The sequence below is a fragment of the Tachypleus tridentatus genome, chromosome 10 (assembly GCF_004210375.1).
Source record: "Tachypleus tridentatus isolate NWPU-2018 chromosome 10, ASM421037v1, whole genome shotgun sequence".
In the NCBI taxonomy this organism is placed as follows: domain Eukaryota; kingdom Metazoa; phylum Arthropoda; class Merostomata; order Xiphosura; family Limulidae; genus Tachypleus; species Tachypleus tridentatus.
The window spans coordinates 96,150,076-96,176,841 of NC_134834.1; the positions used below are offsets into that span (position 1 = coordinate 96,150,076).

At 34.6% G+C, this 26,766-nt stretch overlaps 1 protein-coding gene across 2 annotated transcripts in view; it reads right to left on the bottom strand.

The window, feature by feature from the left end:
- LOC143229912 (transcriptional regulator Myc-1-like) overlaps positions 1-21,217 on the bottom strand; it is a 31,737-nt gene extending 10,520 nt beyond the window's left edge. The window contains exon 1 of one of the 2 annotated variants that reach the window (XM_076462784.1): positions 21,096-21,217. The gene's annotated coding sequence lies outside the window, so the exon portion shown is untranslated. Of the gene's footprint in view, positions 1-3,446; positions 3,604-21,095 lie in introns of those variants that run through there. The other variant, XM_076462783.1, reaches the window with a different exon arrangement.
- Positions 21,218-26,766: the final 5,549 nt, after the last annotated feature.

A 26,766-nucleotide genomic window follows, 5' to 3' on the forward strand; every position in this document is an offset into this window, starting at 1 on the left:
AACCAATCATTTCCATTTCATATTTCTTCACCGATCATCATACACCATGCTTACAAAGTAACGAACTGAGAAGGTAGCTGAGAATTATTTATAGCAATGGTTCTTGCTTTATCATAGGTTTAATATCACAAATACCAATTACACTTTAACTGCATTGTATAGAAATGGACGTTTATTGAAACGACGCTGAACACGAATCTAAACATCCTTTATAAAACACGTCTTTGGTTCCTATTTCGTCTGTCTGTACACACGAAACAGTTTTAAACTTTTAAAAGGTTTTTAAAAACTTAAAAAATGATAAAAGTCATCCTTGTACCCTTTTAACATTTTTTAAATGTTTTAAAACATTTTTTTAATTTAAAAAAATTAAATTTAAAATTTAAATTATTAAATTAACTTTTAATTTTAAAATTTAAAAAAATTAAATTTTAACTTTAAAAAATTCACTGCTAAATTAGGCACTGCTGTGCAGGCAGCCCCGTGTAGCTTTGTGCGTAATTCAAAACAAGCAAATAAACCTTTCTGTGATTCAAGTAATGTTCGGTGGTGACGCTTTCCAGCACTTGTTTGGACACAACAAAATTTCATAAAGGACTTGACCGTCATTTTTAATTACTGAATAGCATGGATACCACTTTCATTCTTCAGCTATTTCAGGTATTCGATAGGTATGACTGGAAGCCTTATTTTAATGTATCCATACGCTGTTGCCCTAGTTTCCAGACAGATATCTCTTGACCATGTTATCTGTTATCTGGGGTACAAGGATGACTTTATCATTGAACCTGGCGTTCATACATTCACACCTGTTACAAGATGCCGTACTCTGCTTATTACGGCAAGGATACGTTTTATTGCATGTATCTGTTTGGATTATCTTGGTGATTCAAGCTGATCAATATTATTTTGTATCACAGGTTCTTTAAACACAAATGACAAGTGTGTCAATATTTAGCGTCGAAAGGGACTGCTACATACCTTTTCCAAATGCGACCAATATTTGGTGGTACAACACTATCTACAAATCGCCAAACAATACCAAAATATAGTTCTGATACATACTGTTCCACCGCAACTTTATAATGGCCGTGAGTCACGTGATCTGCCTATTCATAATTCATTTACCATAATGTACTCAACCCTGTAGACAAAAAGAGCTGAAAACTAAAACGCTTTCGTGATAAAAATGTTGAATAAGACTGGCTTGTTTTCATATTCAACAACAACTCGCTTTTATTTTAACAAAATATTTTACGGCAAATCTATAAACAATTTGTTATCAGTATTTTTAACAAGGATGGAAAATGTATTTAATGCTATCACGATAACTCCATAGGAAAAAAACACTTATAAAACAAACTTACGACTTTTTAAATGCATATCTTTCAGATAAATTCGCAATTATCATGTGTTTCTTCTTGAGGTTTCAATAAAGAAAATGCCAGAACCATGGTTAAGTCAGTGTTTGTACTATACATAAAATACAGAATACAAACCGCTAGAATGCGAATGTCATGACGTCATCTTGAAATTTAGTGAAAGTTTGGAATTTTAATTCATATAGTGTGTGTGTTCTTATAGCAGAGCCACATCGGGCTATCTGGCGAGTCCGCCGAAGGGAATCGAACCCCTGATTTTAGCGTTGTAAATCCGTAGATTTACCGCGGTAACAGCGGGGAACATATAGTAAGTAGAAACGACTTAAGACAAAAATCAGTGAATGAATTGCGTAATTAATTGAGTATTCAGCGAGGCAATGAATGAACATATTTAGTGTCGGTTAGCGAGTTATTCGGTTGTATTATTCAATTAGCAAGTGAAACAGTTAGTGTGATTGTTACCAATTAGTTAATAAGAAGTTTTACGTGCATTCGTGAATTAGGCTTAGAGTTAATCTCTGAATACGTGTTCAAACATTATTTGTAAAACTGGACTTATCGAATGAAAGAAGGCTGCAGCAAATGTTAAGGGTTAATTAATTTGCTATCATTATTTGGACTGGACTTTGAACTTGTCATTGTTTTTAACGAGTCTTCGAGAAGAATCCACCCAACAAAAATATTCATAAACAAAACGGTTTCTTCAGTCCAACGTTATTCATATACCATATATAAACTACTATGACTTGATTTTGTATATACCTTTCTCACCTAAAACTAAAAATACACATGTTTAATAATACTAAAAAATTGTAGAATTTGAAATATATAACATTTCATTAAATACTATGGCTTCTGTGAAACGCTGTGTCCATACGTTTGATATTGTGTATTTGATACACAAATACAGTTAATACATACCCATAATATTTAATATAAGTGGAATTTCTTTTTAGCGCTTCTTTAAAAATGTTATATTCTAGTATAAATTTTCTTTCTCTTTTGGGGCAGTTAATCCACAAAACAAAACAAGTGTCTTAAAAAATATATGCCATATGAAAAAAAATATGTACACATTTTTTAATGAACATGTTAATTGCAGTTATTTTGCTTTTAGAGTCTAAAAGTTAAACTATACCGAGATAAAGGTCAGTTCTGTGATACGTTCTATATAATTAACACGAAAGCAAAAACTATGTAGATCGTCGGTTTCTTGTGCACCTGCTTCCCAAAGTTCTATAATATGAAAGGCAACTTGGTCTAACTTAATGGTAGAACAATAAAAAAAAAAAAAGTTTCATTGTATCTCTTTCCCATCATGAAAACTAAAGTGGTTCCACTCACACACGTGAAGAATTTCGATTAAACGTAAAATAAAGAGACAGGCGAAGAAGGAAAGTTATATATCTACAAAACAACAGCACTATAAACAAATTACTTCATTATTAGTGGTAGCATGGAACGAAACTGTTTATTCTTTTAAATATTCGCATATTACTTTCACATTTTAATAACAGTTAAGATAAACCTTCACACTCGATATAAATATAAAAGAATATATTTATCTGGAATGTAAATAGAGTTTTTTCTTAACTTTTATCAAAATGTGCAAAACCCTCTGGTATGCAATACTAATTTAAAAAAAAACAAAAAAACAGAAATTTCTTTCACATAATTAAAAAAAATAAACTGTTGCGTAGAAATTAGCGACCAACAATACCAATATCTATGACAAACCAAAACTGTTATTTGAATTTGTATCGACTTTGGCTACTTATAACAATAGTAAATGTGTCCTCAGATCATATTAGCAAACATTAAAACAATATAATGTAATGGATGTTTAAACTTGTTATACAGAAATTTTAGTAGACACGGGTTAATATTTCTTATAACAAATTAAATGATTGAGCTTTACAACATGTCAAAAACGACGTTAGGGTTAAGTGATAACACGTAGTTTAACTGCTGGTTGAATTAATATACGATATTTTTCTACACGCTCTACGCAAAATAATCCAAAGCTACCAACAAACGTCTACAGCTCACGGAATTCTTACATACCTTATAACTGATAGTCAGACGAACGCAGCGCACCATAAGTTGATTTATCTTTCCCTACCGATACAATTACGAAACTAACCACGCAAGCCCGAGTAAATTCGTACTGACTACTGTCTTTAAAACGTCCGTAAGAAAGAAAAAAAAGATTGCGCTATAATATATTAGTCCGCAGAGATCGTGAGCGCAGTAATATCAGCATAATCTGATTTGATTGTATAAATATTAAAGAAGAGCAAGTTTTTATTACAAGTTTATTAAAATACACGATCCAAGTTTTTAATTATACAGTTGTTAACGAACTATGTTTTCACGTGGTTTTATACACTCTTCGGAACTACTGCCTTTGTTTGGCGCTTTTCTTGGCAAGCGGGAATCTCTTCATCCAATCAAAATGTACATTTCAACCAAACCAGAAAGAAAATGACATCCATGTTACAAGCCACTTAAAAAATATTGAAACTCATAAAAATATCTTTCATGTTTCGAAAAATATTTCACATTGTTGTTGCGTGTAGTTACAATATTTTTGAACAAAGTAAGAAAAATATATTAAAGTACGGCAGATAGGAAAATATACGTATCGACATAAACACGAGATCATTTTTTTTTAAATGTTTACAGTTGTTTTGTACATTATAAATACCGTTAATTTTCTGTATTATTCTGAATAAATTAAAAAATAGCTTTTCCATAACAATCGTTTAATGAAATATAATTTTTTAAAGATATGTCACATTTCAGAAAATAACCGCTTAAGTTGTTTTGTTTCTTGTTTTTAAAATAAACCTTTGTGGTTTTGTTATCAGCTTTTGCAGTCTGATTTCACGTTTTCCTGTAGTAGTAAAATATTTTTATTTCGTGTTCATAATTTAGAATTTTAATCATTTTAACATCCAAAATCCGAAATGGAAATAACCACATGAGGGAACGCTAACAATATAGGAAAATCAATAAAAAATATGTATCTTGTAAAATTAATACAATAAAGACAAACTACTGAAAATTATATAAATTATCTCTAACTCTCATGTTTTACTGAGTTTTCTTTAATTTCTGAAGTGTATATTGGTGGATAGAAGACATTTAATAGTAGAAATAAACGACCTTCATGACCATGTGGTTCATGAATCGTCATCTGATGGTCACGAGTTCGAATCCCCGTCACACCAAACGTCCTCATTCATTTTAAAGTGGGAGCATTATACTGTGACAGTCAATCGCTATAAATTGATAAAAGAGTATCCCCAAAATTGGCTGTGGGTGGTGATGACTAGCTGGCTGCCTTCCCTCACTGCTAAATTAAGAATGACAAGTACAGATAACCCTCGTGTAGTTTTCGCGAAGTTTAAAATAAAATAAATGAAATATCTTATAACGCAAATAGTTGTTTTCCTGTAACTGGACATTCAACGTTTCGCTTTACGGCTTCTTCAGGATCGTTTCACTGAAATACAAACAGCATCTGACAGTGGAATGTTCCTGAAGAAGTCGTAAGCGAAACATTGAATGTTTAGTTAAGGTAAAACAACTATTTGGTGTGATGGAGTTATTTATTTCTAGTACTAAATACATCAACTTTTATTTGAATACTTTGATTAGATAGAATGACACATTATTTTAACATCGTTGCATGTCTCAAGTACGCTACATTAAACTATTTTGAGCATCATGCTAATAAAATTATGGTTAGTTAGTTATTTGGTATTTTGCGCAAAGCTACACGAGGGCTATCTGCGCTAGTCGTTCCTAATTTAGCAATGTAAGACTAGAGGGAAGACAGCTAGTCATCACCACCCACCGCAAACTCTTGGGCTACTCTTTTACCAACGAATAATGGGATTGACCGTAACATTATAACGCCCCCACGGCATGTTGGTGCGACCGGGATTCGAACCTTCGGGCCCTCGGATTACGAGTCAAATGCTTTAACACACTTGGCTATGCCGGGCCATTAAAATTATGGAAAGACCAATGATGAAAGATTATATAAGTGACTGTTATAATATCTCTCTACTGAGCAAATCCAAAATAACAATAGCACCAGACATTTAATTTATATTCATCTTGTAGTGCTTTCCTTACAGACTTTGGTTGATGGCATAAAGGAAGAAAATAAGTGTAATGTATTATTATGTATCAAAACAGTGAAAGGTTTCATCGTTCGTTTATCCAATGCGGTAACGAAATGTACATCTCAAAAGAGTTGCGTAATCAATGCTTAATTAATTATACACAATAGCTTTCAGAAACGAATAAGTTACTTTATTACATTGGTATAAAATAGTAATAATTTATAAGCAAAATAATATATCTGAATATATAAAAATAAAACATCAGTCAAACTGAAAAAAAATTCAAATTTTTACAACACAAGGTGACACAGCATCATGAGTCAAACTTATGTGGTTTTTTTTTTAAATAGCTTCAGTACTATGCACTAATATTAGGTCATCCCATAAGTAATGTCCGAAAATTTAATCGAGAAAGTGCATCACCCTTTCTGTCTTTGTAGAAAGCTTTAATGACTAAAACATGTAGTAGGTCGTATATAAAAATGTTCAGACAAATAAAAGAAACTAACCCAACTCCACTTTTTCAGATCATTAATCAAATAAACCCTTATGAAGATGGATGTGTCTGAGGAGCACATTAGGCATATAATGCTTTGTGAGTTTAAAAAGGAAGTAGTGCAGAAGAAACAACACGAAACATTCAAGGTGTTTATGGTGTGGAGTCTCTCAATGATATAAAATGTCAAAGGTGGTTTCAGAAGTACAGATCAGGTGACTGCAGCTTAAGTGATGCGTCACGTACAGGTTGTCCTGTTGAGTTTAATGATGACTTGCTGCTGGCTGTACTTGATGAAGATTGTGCTGTAACAGTTGAAGAACTAGCACAGAAGCTTAATTCAACCAATGCAACAGTTCACCATCATCTGCAACAGCTTTTAAAGGTGTCAAAACTTTGGTCCTACATGATTTGACAGAAGCCAACCTTAAAGCAAGAGTGGACAATTGCACTTCTCTGCACTCTCGTGAACGTAACTCACCTTTTTTTGGACAAGTTAGTGACTGGAGATGAATAATTCATATTTTATAAAAAAATGTTAAGCACCGCAGACAGTGGCTCAGTGCAAGTAAACTGGCTTAAGTAAAGTCCAAAATGGACTTTCACCCTAGGAAAGTCTTGTTAAGCGTTTGGTGGGATATTGTTGGTGTGATCCGCTTTGAGTGGCTATCACTCGGTGTAACAATTACATCAGACTTCTATTGTCAACAGTTAGAGCGCTTGACTGTTACACTGAAATAAAAGAGGTCTGCTTTGATCAGTCATAAAGGTGTTGTGTTACACCAGGATAATGTACAGTTTCATACAACAAGGATCACACCTGCAAAAATTGAAGAGCTAGACTGGGAAAAAATTCCACATCCTTCTTATTCTCTAGACCTTCCCCCATCTGATTATCATTTATTCAGAAATTTGCAAAACTATCTTGATGGAAAAGAGCTTGGAACACATGATGATGTCAAAACTATCCTCTTTGTATTCTTTTCCTCTAAACCCCAAGAAGTTTACAGAAGTGGCGTTCAGAAGCTTGTGAATCGTTGGCAGGAAGTAATTAATAATAATGAAACATACATTATTGATTAAATAACATTAAAAGTGTTTGAAACCCTTTCTATTTTTCTGAACCTAGAATCGGACGTTACTTGAGGGATGATTGTTTGTTTTTGAATTTCGCACAAAGCGACTCGAGGGCTATCTGTGCTAGCCGTCCCTAATTTAGTACTGTAAGACTAGAGGGTAGGCAGCTAGTCATCACCACCCACCGCCAACTCTTGGGCTACTATTTTACCAACGAATAGTGGGATTGACCGTAACTTTATAACGCCCCCACGGCTAAAAAGGTGAGCATGTTTGGCGCGATGGGGATGCGAACCCGCGATGTTCATATTACGAATCGCACGCCTTAACGCGTTTAGCCATGCCGGCCCACGTAAGGGATGACCTGATACCTTTAAGAATTACGACATATCGTCTTCGAGTTTCCTGGTTTTTTTTTCTCCATACGATTACACAGTTGAAAATGTTTATTGACTTTAGAAATACGTGAAAACAAAGATTAATTGCATTCATTCCAAAAAGGAAAACAGAAACCGATAATGGAAAACTTTGTTCTTGAAGAAACAGAAAAAAAAAAGAAAAAAAAAGAGATCTCATATCAAAACTACTAAAAACAAAACAATTTTGTCATAACTGTTCTGGTAGAAAACAGCAGAGCTCAGAAAATATAATTTTAGGTACCTGCTTTTTGGAATGGTATTTTTTAATGGAACAAGTGCCAGCACTTGTGTCCTTTTATTTATCTATCTTCTACACCAACATAAGATTTGAAAAGCACAAATAAATACACGAGCCTTAGGCCTGAGGCCAGGAGATGAGGCACACGATCTGATTCAGGATGGCTCTAATCAGTTTATCCAAAACCTTTATTAATGATCTGATATCCCTAGTACTGAGGGCTTTGCTGTAGAAGACATTCCCCACCCTAAGATCTGTTTTACCTTTTAAAATTTCTTGTTTTATATTTAAGTGTATTTTTTATTGTGTACTGTATTATATACTGAAGCTAATACCAGTACTCCTGTTATTTTCATGGAAGTGTCTGAAGATCACTGGCATGTTTGGTGCAATCGTTACAATTATTGACCAGTCACAAGCGGCATCACATAAACAGAATGTTGTCATCTAATTACTGGAATACTACAGTTATATATATAGTGATTTAGGCCTTCGTTATGATACCATATGCTTTAACAGAAGCTGTAATTGTGTAAACGAGAGTTAACAAGTGAGGTGTATTTACACAGGCCTACGAAGTTAACCTTCATAGAAACTCTTTTGTTTTCAGTAATTCAGCTACGCTTATTTTGGAAATTTTATTTATTTTTCTATCACGTAAGGATTTTTTTACAAATCAGGAACAAAAAATGTTCTTACTAAGATTAAGCTATTTTTTCGTTTGCCACAATGGATATATATATATATATATGCTAGGTCCACCGAGAGAAATCGAACGCTCGATTTTAGCATACTAAATCTATAGGCTTTTCGGGAGACCTGTAGCTTGGACGGTTTTGTCTCTTTCGTATTTTTTTTTTTTTTTTTGGCTAGGTGATTAGAGCGTTCGAGTCATAATTTAAGGGTTATGGGTTCGAATTATCGTCACACCAACATGCTCACCCTTTCAGCCGTGGGAAGCGTTATAATGTGACGATCAATACCAATATTCGTTAGTAAAAGAGGAGTCCAAAAGCTGGCGGTGGGTGGTGATGACTAGCTGCCTTCCCTTTAGTCTTACACTGCTAAATTAAGGATAGCTAGCGCAGAAAGCACTCGTGTAGCTTTGCGAGAAATTAAAAACAAACAAACAAACATATATATATTTTTTAAAAATTGGAGATTTAATACGTTCCTGTTACAGCTGAACTATATAGCAAATTTTGTGAAAAAAATGTGGCGTAGAAATCATTTGTTGCAAAAGAATACTCAATAACATTAAAACATAATTATTCTAAATGTTCATAAAATTAAATCCGTTTTCTTGCCTTATTCACAAACTCGCATTAGTCTTAGAAAAATAACAAAATAGTTGTTTCCTGATTGGTTCACACACACAGACAGTAATATATTTACTCATTTTAAACATTATAAACAATAGAGAAGTATGTTGAAAGTCTTCGTATTTGACTTCTTAAGGAATGTTGATATATTTATTTGAGCTGTATTATTTAAACTATTATCAATTTTCTATTTTAGGCTTGCAAATGTCTTTACATATGCATGAATTATTTTCACCATAAAAGTCAAAATTAATCGGCGTATTTTAGTGCCACACTTTTACTACTCATTGTTCATAATACAGACAGTTGTACACATTAACCATATAAACATACAAATGTTTGTGCTCCGATTAATAGCATATTTGCAAGTTATGTAGTCAATTGGAAAATTTGGTAATCCATCGAGCGTGACAACACCACTGGACAGGATTCAATCGCTTTAACTTTCTTACAGCAATGTCTTGACATGTCACGAAATAGCAAAGCCTTGATATATCACGCTATAGCAGTTTTGAAATATCACATTATAGCAATACCTGGACATTTCACGTGATAGCAAGGCCTTTGATATATCACGTAATATATACAATGTCTTGACATGTCGCATATACCAATGTCTTAAACTGTCGCCCCCCGCTAGTACAGCGGTATGTCTCCGGATTACAACGCTAAAATCAGGGGTTCGATTCCTCTCGGTGGGCTGAGCAGATAGCCCGATGTGGCTTTGCTACAAGAAAAACACACACACACACACACACACACACACACACACTTAAACTGTCAAGATGCACATGGGCCATAATGTAAAACTTGGCTTGTTATGCATTCAGTAAAATAGAAACTCGAATTAAAAATTGGATTATTATATGAATGTTTTCATATTCCCTGAGCTAACTAGTGAGATATGTTTAATTTAAAACCCCACAGAATGGCACTGCCTTCGAAAGGCCTAAAGACTAAGTCTTACAGCATTATTGTTTCATTTGTTTATTCAGCATTTTGTATAATCAGAAGGAACCCAAGCCAGGAGAGTCACTTGTTTCTGACCTGGCATGGCCAAGCGCGTAAGGCGTGCGACTCGTAATCCGAGGGTCGCGGGTTCGTGCCCGCGTCGTGCTAAACATACTCGCCCTCCCAGCCGTAGGGGTGTATAATGTTACGGTCAATCCCACTATTCGTTGGTAAAAGAGTAGCCCAAGAGTTGGCGGTGGGTGGTGATGACTAGCTGCCTTCCCTCTAGTCTTACACTGCTAAATTAGGGACGGCTAGCACAGATAGCCCTCGAGTAGCTTTGTGCGAAATTCCCAAACAAACAAACAAACACTTGTTTCTTTACGGTCACGATTGGAATGGCGGGAACACTCGAGTTGCGTCATTCACTGACAGTAGCATCAAAAGAAACATTGAAATTCCTATAAAACTCGGGAAAAAAGAAAAATAATAAATTATGGTTTGTTTTTAACTCCGCTGAATTATACTTAATTAAGAACCTATAAAATGTCTTGATGATCTGAGGTTGGAAAGTTGAAACATATTTTCCTTACGGACATAACAATTCTCACAAGCCGTTCTATAGCATATCTTAGCGTCACTTAGTTGTTTCCTGTTTTCACATTATGTCTTTGACGTTATATTTTTGGAAATTGACCTTGTAGGAGATAGATAATCTTGTTTGTATTAGCGTGGTTCTTAGCGAGAGGAAATAAGGGGTGCCTCAGCCATAGTGACCGGAAATCGGGCTTCGCATCCCGTGATAATAAGTTTCGGATGTGCGAAAACAATAGGCTAATAAAACAACAGGGAGTAAAAAGTATTCGAGAAACATACATCATCACTGAGAGAAAGCGATAATTCATGTTGTTGTTTTAATTATACTGACCACAGAAATCATATGACATATGAGATGTTTTTTGCTCCACGTTTATTGTTAAGTTTGTTTGTTTTTTATCAAATCATTTATGCATTAATTTTTTTGCATTTTTCCTTACAAATATTTATTTAACAGATGCTTGAGTAAGAAAGCAAGTTATGCTAATATAATGATAGGTAGATAATAACAGAGTTTTATTGATGGTGTAACATGATATTGGTCTGTTTCCTTCACGTATGATCTGTACCAAGTAAAGGGCTTATATAGTGTTACAAACACTAAAGAATTGGTTGGTTGGTTGGTTTAGTTTGGTGTTCTATGGCGCAAAGAAACTAGGCTATCTGCGCCAACGTTTAAGTTTGTTTGTTTGTTTTGAATTTCCCACAAAGCTACTCGAGGGCTATATGTGCTAGCCGTCCCTAATTTATCAGTGTAAGACTAGAGGGAAGGCAGCTAGTCATCAACACCCACCGCCAACTCTTTGGCTACTCTTTTACCAACGAATAGTGGGACTGACCGTCGCATTATAATACGTCCATGGCTGAAAGGGCAAGTATGTTTGGTGTGACGGGGATTCGAACCCGCGACCCTCAGATTACGAGTTGAACGTCTTAACCACCTGGCATGTGCCAGGCAGCTTGCTTACATTTAGCATTGCAACTTACACACACAAGTTTAGACATGTTCCATATCTATTTAAAATGCCATGCTGATAATAATGAACTCTTTCATAAGATAAAATTTCATTTGTACATTGTAAGCACAACATAGTATATTTCATTAAAAAAAAAATCCATGAAGGACCGAAAAATGGAATAATCTATCAGAAGATTGAAATTTGACAAATGGCTTCGACGTTTTCGTGTGTCCTCGAGGTATCTGCTGAGAACACCGCAGGGGAATCAAACCCCTGATTTTACCGTTGTAAATCCGTAGACTTACCGCTGTACCAGCAGGGGACCTGCAAAACTGACCTATTAACATACTTTGAAGAAAATGCATATATATATTATATATTTAATGAATTTGAACTCAAGTTTCCTTTTTCTCCGTATAATACAGTAACTTTTTTTTTTTTTTTAACTATAAGCAACATGGTGAAGGAAAACTCGTCACACATTATGTATATATAAATTAAAATATACCCCATTCACAGTCTCAGTTAAACACTGTCACAAATCAGCCACCCTGATGAGACCTTGTCGGAACTGGATATGGCAGATGTTATTGTGCTTGACATATATTCTCTCTCGCTTTCATTCGTGAGTTCATAGAACTGTTAATGTTAGTAGTGTCGTTTTCTCCCGCTGACGCTGTAATTCATCGCTGGTTCACTGGTTATTGTGAATTATTGTAAAATTAATTAAACCAAATAATAATAATTATAAATAAACAAAAAATAATAATCGTTGTCAACAGAAAATAAACAATGTTGTATTATTTATTTTTACTGTAAAATATCCTATTTGTAAACTACCTATGTTTGTATAATAACTACAGTTCACTTGTTTAATCGGGTTTACACCCTAATATTCCTTGTTCATGAAAATTGATGACGCGTGCCTAAACAACTACTTTGTTTCGTATCCTAGTCGGTCCTTTGAACCTTGGGATTGAGCGAAAGGCCTCGTCGGCAGTGGTTATAACAGATGCAGTGGGATTGACATATCCTTTTTTGAATCACCTCATTATTGTTTAGAATTCCGAGCTTAGTATGAGCTATGAACAACCGCGTAAACCTGGCAGTGTGAACAACCGTGATACTAAACAACGGACCAATTAGAAAATTTTATAAACAGAGATATAATTGGTCAAAAAACTAAAAGCAATATTGGAATCGATTTGTTATGTTTCCTGCTGAGATTAAACTGAATTGTATTAAGAGATCGAATTATAGCTATAATGATTCAGTTTCTGTTTTAACGAGGCGTTTAGTAATTCCCTGAATAAACTATCACGACAAATTGTTTGAACATTCGTCAACAGGTGTGTTGAAGCTTCCTAGGCTTTAATTTATATTTGCAAACTTCGGTTTCATAAGATGTCGATTTGAACTTTAAAAGAAAATATTATCCAATTTTTGTTAGCTCAATGCTAAATTAAAATAATAGTTTTAATTCAATTCAGAAGATTCATATTGTAAAGTTTCAGATATGTGTACTTAGTCTAAACAATATATGTTTATTGCATCACAGAAACAACATATATATACGTATAAACATAATATTTTTATTCCAACAGTGACAGCTATATGAGCCTTCAGTTGTTTTTGTTTGAACGCAAAGTTATGTAAAGAAATCGAACCCCGGATTTTTTCAATGAAAGCCTATGAGCTTAATCCTGATTCTTCATAGGACATCTGATAATCGCGATAGGTTCTTCACATTCTTTGTTATTATAGCTGGCTAATAGCAGCTTTATCTGCCCAGTATTACAGGGATAATCTTATCTACAAGCAGACATACTTCAAATATTAGGTCATTTAGACCTTGCTCTGAAACACACGAACCTTGACTTTGTCTTACAAGATTTTCTGGTGTTTAAACGCTATTTTAGCTTTTAAGTCACATAGCTGTTTCACAGACTTATAAACGTTCGGCTGATAAATGATATTATGTATTGAAAACCATTTCTTTATCAAACTTTTCGTCTCGAATAGAGCTCAAATTTAGTCAACTTATATTATGATATTGATGCAATTCTATATAAAGCATGAATTCAGTTGTTATGATATTCGGTTGAAAAGATCGCTAGACATGGAGAAGCAAATATTTAAAAATGGTATAACACACGTTTATAACAAACATTTCTATTCTTGTTTGCAATGTTCTGGGCAGAAGCCCTTTTTGTCAGGCATTATATTAATTGTGTTACATGGAGAAAAAAGAGGCTTAAACAAAATCGTTGAAAGGTTAGAATACACAAAGATTCTAAAATGCATATATAATACGTGAAACGCGTTAACAAAAACACCGTTAGAAGGTTTGTTTTGAATTTCGCGCAAAGCTACACGAAGACTATCTGCGCTAGCTGTGTCTAATTTAGCAGTGTAAAAATAGAGGCTAGGCAGCTAGTCATCACCACGCACCGCCAACTCTTGGGTTACTCTTTTACCAACGAATAGTTGGATTGACTGTAACGTTATAACGCCCCCACGGCTGAAAGGGCGAACGTGCTTGGTGCGACGGGCATTCGAACCCGCGATTCTCAGATTACTGGTCGAGTGCCCTAAACACCTGGCCATGCTGGGCCATCGCTAGAAGGAACGATGGAGTGTTTGTTTGCTTTGTAATTAAGCACAAAGTTACACAAAGGGCTATCTGTGCTCTGCCCGTCACGGATATCGAAACCCGGTTTCTAACGGTGTTAGTCAAACCGCTGTGCAGCGGAGGGGGGCGATCCTGGAAGTTGAAGTGTTTGGGAAATGGGTGTTCTAGGGTGCCTTTGCACACAAGTTGGAGATGTTCAGGAAGTCTGTCAGGTGATTTGGGTATAGTTTTCCTAGTATACAGGTATACAGTTGTTTACACTTTGTACAGGGAATCCAATAAATAATGCGCAGTAAGGTACAAGTGAATAGGTCTTTCACGTAAAGGTAGAACTGAAGAGAGTCGATAAGTCGGTGATATGATCATATGTAAGACAAAGAGTGTCTTCACACAGACGACTTCTGTTAGTTTGTGTAAGTGAAGACACTCTAGTTTGAAATATGGAAAATATTAGGTAGTATTTCACATTACTTTCACATTTGTAGGATGTAGAAATGTCGTTAGATGTGTTGTTGTTCTTTGTTAGTAAGGTAATGTTGCCACGCACAATTCTGCTAATTTGTGTGGTTAAAGGATGATATGTAAGGACCGAAGACTCTGTCACTATGGTGGCTTGTCGTTGGAGTAGACACAGTCAGCTTGTATTAAAGTGAAAGTGGCATGTTTGGAGTTATCAGGATAATTCTGATGTCTAAAATAACGAGTCATGTCGTTTATTTTATTCATAAAATCAGCGCTGGAATTTCATCATAATAAATTACTACCAACATATCTGTCCATAAAAATAATTTAAAATATTCACCTTTTATTATCTCTATATTTATAGTGTACACTTACTTGTTCATCTATATTCACCAATCTATTTATCATTAGCCCTGTTTGCTTTGTATTATAAATCTGCTTACAGCGATTAAGGTGTAATAAATTCCAGTAATTATTTACCGGTATGAAAGAAATGTAGCTGCTTAACATGAACAGGAAAAAAACAAAAACAACAGCAACCACAACCTGACAGTGAAGTCACAGAACTACGAACAAGAGTTGAACGAACGTATTCACGCGCGTAAAAACTAAACTTTGAAATTTTTTCTGTACCCTGAATTCAGTTGGTGAGACATTCAGGTGTATTTTGGCAATTAATATCCTAAAAAAAACTTTTTATCTCAACCATGTAAATGACTGTTAATATGAATACTGTCCACATGTGAACAGCCAATCTCTGTTTGATTTTAATTAAGCAAAAAGGTAATTTGACATGGGGCCTGGCATGGCCTAGCGCGTTAAGGCGTGCGCTTCGTAATCTGAAAGTCGCGGGTTCGCGCCCGAGTTGCGCCAAACATGCTCGCCCTCCCAGCCGTGGGGGCGTTATAATGTGACGGTCAATCCCACTATTCATTGGTAAAAGAGTAGCCCAAGAGTTGGCGGTGGGTAGTGATGACTAGCTGCCTTCCCTCTAGTCTTACACTGCTAAATTAGGAACGGCTAGCACAGATAGCCCTCGAGTTGCTTTGTGCGAAATTCCAAAACAAACAATTTGACATGAATACCCTATTCGTGTTTCTTCAATTACACTTATTGGTTTAAACTGGGGAACTTTTGTTATGATCGGAACATTACTAATTACACTAAGTAAACATGCTAATGCTGACAAAGGTTTGACGCACTTTTTGAAGAATGATTTGCATATATTAGTGCTACAGGCGACACGTTTGTTTTTGTTTCGAATTTCGCGCAAAGTTGGACGAGGGCTATCGTTCCTAATTTACCAGTGTAAAACTGGAGGGAAGGTAGCTAGTCATCACAACCACCGCCAAAGCTTGAGCTACTCTTTTACCAACGAATAGTGGGATTGATTTTCACATTATGACGCCCCCATAACTGAAAGGGTGACCATTTTGGTGCGATGGGGATTCGAATCCGCGACCCTCGGAATACAAGTCGAGTGTCTTAGCCACCTGGCCATATTTGGTAAGAAATAATAAGAACCTCATGAACTGAATACTTTAAACAAAGTGGTTGGTGAAATTGTCACACACAAAGAACAAAGAATTTCATACGACAACATGTACTTCTTAATTAGGAACATAAAACATACCATTGGATAGTGCTAAGCACCTGCATTCTCAGCGGGACAAGTTGACTAACCGGATAGATTTTTGTTTTTAAATTTTGTAACTTGTATGTATGAATGAACACATTTCCATCTCGTACTGTTCTCACTTGGATAAAACAAGTTAAACATGATAATTAACGATTTTTATTGAAACCCAGAATGTGAAGTTTGACAACGCAAGCTGGGGGATGTTACAGAACTACGCAACAACGTGCATCATCGCTCTGACGTACAAAGTGGAATAGAAGTTACTGTTTTACACCTAGCAAACACTGAAAGCTAAGACAATGACTTGTAACACCTGCTGTAAAATGGGTTTCACTATAATAAATCCTGAAACGATTTAAGTGGAAAAGGAAAGATTGGTTTTTGGAATTTCGCGCAAAGCTTCTCGAGAGCCATCTGCGCTAGCCGTCCCTAATTTAGGAGTGTAAGACTAGAGGAAAGGCAACTAGTCATCACCACCCACCGCCAACTCTTGGGCTACTCTTTTACCAACGAATAGTGGGATTGAGAGTAACATTATAACGTCCCCACGGATGAAATGGCGAACATGTTTGGTGCAACCGCGATTCGAACCCGCGACCCTCGAATTACGAGTCGAACGCCTTTACACTCCTAAATTAGGGACGGCTAGCGCAGATGGCTCTCGAGAAGCTTTGCGCGAAATTCAAAAACAAACAAACAAACAAATCTCGACTATTATAGTTTGAGGGTCGGCCGGAAATTTTCAGAAGCCGAAAATGTTTACACCCAGACAGCAACCATATGATATGAAACATGTATAGCGACGGGAGCTTCCAGTCCTCCCTATACAAGTGGCGCTCAAACTAACAAGCAAGGCTCGTGCCATTCGTACGATAACTTCATAAAGCACTGGTATCCCGTGTAGTATCACTCTGAGGGTTCTTATTTCTGAATAAAGAGGTTGATACGTCCAATATTCAATAGTTCATAATAAGGAATATTACACTCTCGTTCATTAGCGAATAACTAATTATATACAGATGTATTCTGTTATACTAATGCATATCTACATGTATAGATATCTCCCCCCGCGATTTCGTGATAATTTTGTAGGGGGGGGTAACACATGAAAATGATTTTATTCCCTTGAAGTTAAGCATGAAGCGCTGTGCTATTTGAATCTCTGTCTCCCAGTGACACAAAGGTATGTATGTGGATTTACAACGCTAGAAACTGGGTTTCGATAATCGCGGTGTACAGAGCGCAGATAGCTCCTCGTGTAGCTTAGTGCTTAAGGTCAGAGAAACAAACAAACTGTAAAAACGGAAGTAACAAATGACCTATTATGCATTTCCGGTTCCTACTTATAACTTTTTTCACGCACAATTATATAAGAACGAAACACATTTTCAGTTTAAGAGACAATAATGCTGAAGTTTTTAAACCGTATCTTATTCATTTACTTACTACGTAATTTGTAAGAAGGAATTAGATAACAGTGAATATCAGATTAAAAAATTACTTACTTACTATGTAATTTGTAAGAAGGAATTAGATAACAGTGAATATCAGATTAAAACTTAATTACTTACTGTGTAACTTGTAAGAAGGAATTAGATAAAAGTGAATATCAGATTAAAAATTAATTACTCACTATGTAATTTGTAAGAAGGAATTAGATAACAGTGAATATAAGATTAAAAATTAATTACTCACTATGTAATTTGTAAGAAGGAATTAGATAACAGTGAATATAAGATTAAAAAATTAATTACTCACTATGTAATTTGTAAGAAGGAATTAGATAACAGTGAATATCAGATTAAAAAACTAACAAAATATGTGTAAAAAACCGTCGAAAGTTGTCTTTATGGTTTCTGAGATGGAGGGTTGACAAAACAGAAATAAATGTTTTTCTTTGTTTGTTTTACACTTAGTGCAGAACTACTTGAGAGCTATCTGCACTACCCGTCCCTAATTTCAAAGAGATAGAGTACATGGAAGGCAGCTAGTCATCACCTCCCACCGCCAACTCTTGGGGTACTACTCTTTTACTAACGAATAGTGGGATTGACCGTCACAATATAACACTCCCACGGCTAAAAGAGCGAGCATATTTTGTGTGACGGGGACTCAAACCCATGATCCTCGGATTACGAGTCAAGCGCCTTATCCACCTGGATATGCCTGGCCCAAACGTGTCCGATCTGTTTATTTCTAATTCAACATATAATTTAGTCGTGTTTAAAATTCAGAAACTTTCTAAACTTTCCTTTATAAAACGAACATATCCAACTGTTGTTCGAAAATACTATAACATCTCAAAGTCTCAGTTAGGTGATACTTCATTTGTTGGAAATAACTGTTAACTTGTATTGTTACAAAGTTCACATGGGAACAGGTTCAGAACCGACAGTCCTACCGATGCTTCTCTCTTAAACAAGAAAAAAATATTCGTTTCGTTTTGTATATTTACTAATTTAGACACATGTAACATACACTGATGCAGTCGTGCAATAAAACGTATTTATGTACAATATTGCAGATTTATTGAATTATCACATGTGTATACTTTCCGTTTTAAAACTAAGCGAATTTTTTCTTTGAATCTTGCGCAAAGTTACACCAGGGCTCTGTGCGCTAGCTGTCCATAATTTAGCAGAGAAAAGACAGCTGGTCATCACCACTTACAATAAAACTATTGAGCTACATTTTCTTAACAACGAATAGTGGGATTGATTATCATATTATAAAGCTACCACGACTGAAAGGGCGAGCATGTCTGGTGTAACGGGAATTCGAACCCACGACCCTCAGATTACGAGTCGAGTGCCCTAACTACCTGTCCATGCAGGGCTCCAAGTGAATGAAGTATGCATTAGAAATGTTACGGTATCTTGTAGATAAATTCATCGAAAATTATTTTTTGAATCCATATATTTTTGGAACCAATAGAAATGTGGAAATAAAAGAACTTGTTGTCTATTACAAAGTTATACAGGCCCGGCATGGCCAAGCGTGTTAAGGCGTGCGACTCGTAATCTGAGAGTCGCGGGTTCGCATCCCCTTTGCGCCAAACATGCTCGCCCTTTCAACCGTGGGGGCGTTATAATTTGACAGTCAATCCCTCTATTCGTTTGAAACCCAGTAATGGCCATGTCTCGCGTACAAGAATCACTAAACAACGTCTCAACATGGAGCAACAAGTGGAGGGTCGTGTTAAATCCGACGAAAACACAAGCAATCACCTTCTATAGAAAACTAAAGAAGCAAAGAAAAAATCTAGAAAAATAAAACTATCACTTGGAAACACAACCATTAACATGAGCAAAAACATCACATTCCTTGGCGTCACTTTCGACACAAAACTAACATCGAAAAAACACATAAACAATATACACTCATCAATCAGAAAAAGGATTTCATATCTAAAGACTATAACTGGTAAACAATCGAAATGCGCATCGAACACCATTATACAAATATACAAGGCTTACATTCGTCCACTAATAGAGTACGGATGTCAAGTAACATACAATATGTCAAACAACACACTCCAAAAAATCCAAGTGCAACAAAACAGAATATTAAAATCTGCATTCAGTTTACCATCATTTACGCCAACAAATTATCTACACCAAATTAGTAATTTACCAACTATAAGAGATAGAATAACAGAACTTTCTCTCAAATATTATCTAAAAGCAGAAAATAGAAACAAACTAACGGCATCACTACACAAATTATCAAGTGCACCAACAAAATACATATCACCTTACAACATATTTCAAGAATCACAATCCACTCAACAAAGAATCTAAATAAATAAAATCTATGTTATTAACATGAATTCCTTTTTTTTTCAGGTACAGGGCACACGACAGGCAAAACTTTCGGCGCCTGTCGTGAAAGTGGGTTTTCTCGGGGCACCCCTGTTTCCCCACATCAAAATCTTCAGGCATTGGATTTCTAGATCCCAGCCTAGGCAACCTTTTGCCAGACCCAGAATCGGGCCGTTTGATTTGATCTGAATTTGAATGAATTACATTCATGTTCACATCTGCCCAACTTTTTCCTTTCGGGACAGGTCCCGGCCTTTCTTTCCACTGCTGCCTTTGCCTCCACCCAAAAGAACATTTAGTGAGATATTCTCCACCCAAAAAGTCAAGAATAATAACGATAATTAATCTATTAAAATAATAATTACAAAAAAAACACCACTTAATCTTAATAACAATCCACGAAAGGGGACGAAGAGGAATTACAAAGTTCCTGAACACCCCAGTTGGAGAGAGAACTCTTCTGATTTCTCTCTCTCTAAACTGAACCCCTGCCACGGTAGTTTAGTTTAGTTAGTCTCTATTCGTTGGTAAAAGAGTAGCCCAAGAGTTGGCGGTGGGTGGTGATGACTAGCTGCCTTCCCTCTAATCTTACACTACTAAATTAGGGACGGCTAGCACAGATAGCCCTCGAGTAGCTTTGTGCGAAATTACAAACAAACAAACAAAATTATATATATGTTATATTATATAGATATTATATTACGATTTGCTAGAAGTTGTATTTTTTGTTTCTTTATTAACAAATAATTTTACTGTGAAATAAATACGACAAATTATATTTACGCAGCAGATTCCTTTTTAACTTCGAAAAATTCATTCGTGTTATGATAAATCGTACTCTCGTACTCTATGACGAGTGCATCACGTGATTTTACACGTGGCTTTTGGATCACATAAAATATTTTTGCGAGAAGGTGCGGCAGAGATATACACTTAATCATGTTTAGTATTTTATTGTACTTACCATTTAGTGAAGCAAATGTTGGGCCCTTTACATAGTTAGCACTGCTGTCGTCGCAGTGGTTGATTCATACTCTCATTGAACATTGCTTGTGTCCTCGATAGTTTCCGGAAGTTCCGGGTGCACTGTGGAAAAATGAAGGAAGCACTTACAAAGGAAATAAATGACAAACATAAACACTAGTCAATCAACAGCTAATGATACACAAACATGAACACGGGTCATACCAATAGCTCATTGTACGCCTCTACACTGTTAGAAGCAATTACTCATCGTAACGCTATTTGGTAACCTGACAATTGTTCTCCGCAGCTATAAGAAATTATAAAAGAAATCGTATATTTCATAAAATAATTATTTATCTAATAGTGTTTAAGTAGGAGAAAATAAGACAGGTTTCATATTAAATTTTCTTCATAGTAATAAAATTAAAATGGCGAGCTATACAAGTTACGTACATTAGTAGCCCAAGATTTGGTAATGGGTACTATTGCTTAGAGTAGCTCAAGATTTGGTAATGGGTACTATTGTCTAGAGTAGCCCAAAAGTTGGTAACGGACACTATTGACTTGAGTAGTCGAAGAGCTAGTAATGAATACTGTTGACTGGAGTAGCCCAAGAGTTGGTAATGAATACTGTTGATTAAAATAGCTCAAGAGATTGTAATGAATACTGTTGATTAAAATAACTCAAGAGATTGTAATGAATACTGTTGATTAGGATAGCTCAAGAGATTGTAATGAATACTGTTGATTAGGATAGCTCAAGATATTGTAATGAATACTGTTGATTAGGATAGCTCAAGATATTGTAATGAATACTGTTGATTAGGATAGCTCAAGAGATTGTAATGAATACTGTTGACTAGAGTAACCCAAGATCTGGTACTTAATACTGTTGACTAGAGTAACTTAAGGGTTGGTAATGAATTGTGTTGACTATCAGTTCAAAAGCTGGTACTCTAACGCAGAGTAATCCAAAACAAACGTCTGCCTCAGTAGAGTTGTAATTCTTCCAACAATATATTTTGTACCCTGCTTTTAATCTTTTATCTGTTGTGTCCACCCCTTATTGTTGTTAAATTTATTATCATATTTTCAAGATTAAAGAGACACTTTTGTGTTATTGTGTAAGTACGTTTAAACACACAGTTCTATCAGAATAACGAAAGAGTATGGGAGAGTATTTATAGTACTAAAATCAAAGAAAACTTATTATAATTTGCTAGTTTGTTATTAAACACACAGCTACACAATAGGCTATCAGTACTCTCGCCACCATGGTATCGCAACCCGAATTTTAGCGTTGGAAGCAAAAAGACTTACCATACAGGTACTAGGAGGCCACTGATTACATATTCACGAGGTCAAAAACCACCATAAATTATTTTTAATAACTAGAGGTCATTGAAACATTAAACATTTTTATTTCGCTATCATTATTTATTTATTCAAGATAAACTGCTTTTCTGTTTGATTTTATATATATATATATATATTTGACACTGAAGAGTAAGTTGCTTGTGACGCTAGAAGACCGGTTTAATAAGGTACATTATGGAGGGAAGAAACGAGCGCAGACTTGTTATATATTTCCAACTTGATGTAAAGCCTTCAACTGTAATTTAGATATACATTCATGCAGTATGTATATGTATGTATATAAATGTGAGTAAAATATTTACTCTAACGTTAAATAAGATCATCTTAAATTAAAAGAGAGTTTTAAATGTTTTATTAACCTTGACATATATTAAGTATCTAACGTATTTCAATTATCAATCCCTGTATGTCGACCATGTTAGTCTTAAGGTTTGTATAAATATATGTAATTTAGAAAGCAAATTTTTATACAGCAAGTCTAGGAGTTTTGGATAAACATTTACGTTTTTTAACATATTTTATTTAATTGATAAGTGAGAGAGAATAAAGAAAACACAAATCAAGTATTTTGTGCACACAAAATCTAGTTATATGTTATTTCTTATGTCGCTTGCGCTCAAGAATATAGGCTGTCTCGCCTTTTAAACAAGGATACCTAGAGAGTAATTCTCTAGGTATACAAATATCAACAGAGACAGATAGCACAAAGGTAGGTTAGTAATGTTTAAATATGTGCAAGATGACAAAACATTGTGAGTTGCGTGAAATTAACAAACGAAAAATATAGCATGTAGAAGTGTGCAAAACCGATATGAACAATAGATTATATTATTCACCAGCCAGAAACCCTTAGCACTTGACAAGTACGACATCTCTATAAAGTTCTAAGTTTCTGTAAGAGCTAATAATATTTTTAATAAGATTCTCTGTAATTTTAATTTATTTAATGTGTGCATATTTGAAGGGGAACTATTAATAAAGCTTATTCTATAATTCGAATAATTTTTATAAAGTATGTGACACACATAACGTGTATCAAAATAAATAATACTCATCATTATTTGTCTTTGTATAGAACTCATTATGTAACAGAATCTGATAATTTGTTGCACAATTTTTACAGAGAAGAAGTCACAGAATAAAGTTCCAGATGATGACCATCTGTAGATATTTCGACAAGGGGTTAAATAATTATATTTTTCATTAGTTATATCTTGCGTGAAGAATTGTTGGGTTGTACATTCTGAGCTATTTATTCATGTGCTTACGATTATATTATTATTACACATGTATTCTAGTTGTAAAAATATGATATTTCTAATTGATTAAGATGCATAATGTCTCTGGAATATTATATGTGGACTGTAGAGTTGTTTAGACTACTGAGATATCTTGATATTAAGGTTTATAGTATCTGTTTGCTTGTTTTTTCAGGCTGTGCGACGTCTTCAATGTTTTTAAATGCATTAGACGTCTCTAGCTGTTTACTTTATGTCCTACTTGTTACATGAAATATATATAGTTTAGTTTTTAGATTATGAGTTTAAGACGGGGGATATTTAAATTGTATACAACGTCTGTATTTGATTAGATTATGCCAGTGGTGGGGAACCTATGACACGAGAAAACATTTTTCTAGCACGAGGCAGCATTGCTGCCTCTTGATTCGTTAAGCCCTAACACTAACCCATAATAAATAAATATATATAATGATTATCATTATTGCCAAATGCAGCAGCGAATGATTTTTTTCCAACCCGGGAGCAGTGAGAAATATTCACAGGTGACGTCTGACGCTCTCTTGGTACCAGATTTGCGATTGCGGGAACACGTGACTTCGGATAAAACATTTTGAATTCCTCGCACATCTAGTGTACGCATCAGTACTTGAGTAAAAATAGAAGTAAACTGTTGGTACTAGCTTTGCTTAGCTTATATGTTTCTTCTGTTGTTTGTTAGTGAATACCAGATATTTAGTGATAATAACAGTAAATATGCATTTATTTGTTCACAGTAAATATATGAATTATATTGTTAAATTATATTATTCAGCGTAGCATGCGTATATCTTTTATCAGTTAGTTAATTATAGATTTATTTCTATAACAATGATATAATTTTTTTTTTACTTGCTGTTATGTTACCGTACGTTAAATTATTGTATTTAAGTTAATTGGCGAGATATTTTTAAACTCTATTTACCCTTTTCAGCTTGTCAGAATGTCAACTCAACCAGCAAAAAAAAAAAACATACAAATGGAAGAAGCAGCAGCAGATATTTTCTAGAATCATGGACTGAAAGGCTTAGCATGATAAAAAATGGTAATAAAGCATTATGTATCTTGTGTTCTGAAACAGTGGTGTGCAGGACTTCCTCTGTAAAGTGGCATTATGAAACTGTTCATAAACGACTTTGTAATAAGAATGAACAACAATAAAAAGAACACATTTCTCGAGAAGTCAGCAACAACAACATGCAGTCAAAAGTTTTGATGAAACTTGTTTCAGGTATTTCTATCTTAGTTGCTGCTAGTTTTGAGATTTTAAAGATTATCGCTCAACTTGGAAAACTACTTAGTGATGAGGAGTATATTAAAGAATCATGGCTGGAATGTGCTCCTTTCCTTTATGATGGTTTTCCAGAAAAAGAAAAAAAAAAATTATTTAGTGCATTAAGGAACTGCCAGTCAGTAGAAACACAGTAAAAGATAGAACATTAAAGATGGAAACAAACATATCAGAACAGCTAACAAAAGATATTGGATCATGTAAATTCATTTTCTTTTGCATTGAGGAGAACACTGATGTTACATCATCAGCTAGGCTAGCCATTATTGTTTGACTTTGTAGGGGTGGTGAAATCTGCGAAGAACCGGTTAACTTGGTAACGTTACCTTAACATACCACAGGGGCTGAAATATGTAAGGCAATAGTAAACGAATTATCCAATCAACAGGCTAATCTTTCAAAAATAGTTTCTGTGACAACTGATGGTGCATCCAACAAGACTGGCAAACAAACAGGTTTTGTAAATCTGTTTGCAAAAATATGTTGGACATCCACTGATAGGTTTTTTATTGTATTATACATGAGAAGGCTTTGTGTGTAAAAGATAGTCTTAAGAAGTTTGAAAAGTGATAGAAATTGTAACCAAGGTAGTTAATGTTATTTATGCACATGCTTTGAAAAAAAAGAATTTCATAATTTATTGAGAGACAAATTCATCGTATACAGGACTGTTTATGTACGACAATATTCATTGGCTAAGAAGAGGTTCTGTCCTTAAACAATTTGTTGAGTGTTTGGATGAAATTCTTCTGTTTTTCACAAATGGAAAAAAGTTCCTTCTCAAGAATTATCTGATGTCGTGTGGATTTGAAGATCAATATTTTTTACAAATATCTCCTCACATTTAAATGACTTAAACACCAAATTGCAGGGATCTGGTAAGCATTTGATATTATGTTTGATAACAAACAATTACAAAATCAAACTGAAAATGTTTAAACGTGATGTTTACAACGGCACTTTTAAATATTTCCCAAGCCTCAAAAAACATGACAGATCTTGAAATTCATGAGAAAATGTACATTTGAAGCTTACAAATTCAATTTTCAAACATCATTAATTCAACTATTGAACAATTTTCTTAATAAGACTTAATAAGATCAGGTTGTATGAAGAAACTATAAAAGTTATAAAATATGCAGACAGTGTAACGTTAGACAAACTGAATCTGAAAATGTTGCAGTGGGCTGAATTGGATAATTTTGAGATGCAACTGATTCATTTACAAAGCAGCTCAAATTGGAAGAAAAAACTTTGCCGACTAAACAACTGATCTATAAAATATTGAAAGAGATTGGTTAATGACTAGAATAACACAGAAAACTGCAGAAAATGAGATTTGAAACTCTGGAATTCTATTCCTGAAACTTTTGATTGTCTGAAAAATGACGTACTTATACGAGTCATTATTTTCAGTAATTAACTATGGAAAGTGTTTTTAAAAAAATATAAACTTTCTGATGAAACTACTGTTGCATGCACCAAATACAAGCGTGATATAAAATATATGTCATTGTTGGTGCAGCAGGAAAAGTCTCACTAAGGGTTAAATATGCTTATTTTCCTTTGTATTATTTTTATGTTACATAATAAGAACCAAAGCTTACCATTTCATAGAATGCTCTCTGTTAATAGTAAAACAATGAATAAACGTAAATAAACAAGATAATTCCTTTTACATTAAAAAAGTCCATTATTATTGTTAATAATTCACTAATTGTATT